The sequence below is a fragment of the Condylura cristata genome, unplaced genomic scaffold (genome assembly GCF_000260355.1).
Source record: "Condylura cristata isolate star-nosed mole 26May11 unplaced genomic scaffold, ConCri1.0 scaffold00035, whole genome shotgun sequence".
NCBI lineage: Eukaryota > Metazoa > Chordata > Mammalia > Eulipotyphla > Talpidae > Condylura > Condylura cristata.
In genome coordinates this window covers 4,587,803-4,588,658 of record NW_004567136.1, presented here as the reverse complement: position 1 = coordinate 4,588,658, position 856 = coordinate 4,587,803, and the positions used below count along the sequence as shown (strand labels likewise).

Below are 856 nucleotides of genomic sequence, written 5' to 3'. Positions count from 1 at the left end.
TGATGACACCCCTCAAATGCATTCCTTGGAAAAGCTGAACAAAATGAGTGAGAACCCCTACCGTCGTTCTCATCGGATCTGAGGTCCAGCACAGTGGTGACCTAGGGTGGTAGGTGACAGGGAGAGCTTAACCTTGACCACACGCATGTATCCACCAGCCAAGGACCCGCTGCTAAGAGCCTGCAGTCCTAAGTAAGCCAGGCCCATACAGCAGAGCCTCCTGGGTCTGTTGGCTGCTCTGGGGTTGTCCAGCCTTTGGCCTACACAATCTTGCCCCTTGAAGACACTGTCACTCACACCTTCCTTCATTGTCAGGAACAGAACTGAGTGATAGCAGAATGGATTTAGCCCAGGGCCACCTTTGGTGATCAGTGATCCTGGCTACCTTTTGAAGTTTTTGTGTGTTCTCTCAATACCTCCCAGGTGCAGCAGCATAAAGAGTGGACCCTTGCCTGGCATGCAGTGCAGAAGACATTGCTCCCACCAATCACAGGAGGTGCTGGAAAGTCCTGCAAGGCAAGTGGACAGAAGTCTGAAGTACTGTGGATGCCCACAAAGGGTAAGCTGCCCTCTGGCCAGAATGCTGCCTTTGGGTACTGGCAGGTACCAAGACCTGCATTCGGTCATTCCACCATTTCCCAGTCAGATGTGAGGCTTGACTCCCTATGATCTGTGCCCTCTGGCACTTGGAGGCCTGAGGCGACCTGGGCTGGCCCACTGGGGGACACGCCTTGAGCTCTAACAGTTTGCAGCCTCCTCAGATGTGCTCGGATCGATGATGACACCCCTCAAATGCATTCCTTGGAAAAGCTGAACAAAATGAGTGAGAACCCCTACCGTCGTTCTCATCGGATCT

At 53.2% G+C, this 856-nt stretch overlaps 1 long non-coding RNA gene across 6 annotated transcripts in view; it reads left to right on the top strand.

Annotated features, from left to right (window-relative positions):
• Positions 1 to 856, top strand: part of LOC105854388 — a 29,986-nt gene that overhangs the window by 27,898 nt on the left and 1,232 nt on the right. The window contains exons 13-14 of one of the 6 annotated variants that reach the window (XR_001146069.1): positions 424 to 559; positions 762 to 848. The exons of 4 other annotated variants lie outside the window; for them this stretch is intronic. This is a non-coding gene — a long non-coding RNA (uncharacterized LOC105854388). Of the gene's footprint in view, positions 1 to 423; positions 560 to 752; positions 849 to 856 lie in introns of those variants that run through there. One more of the 6 variants, XR_001146071.1, reaches the window with a different exon arrangement.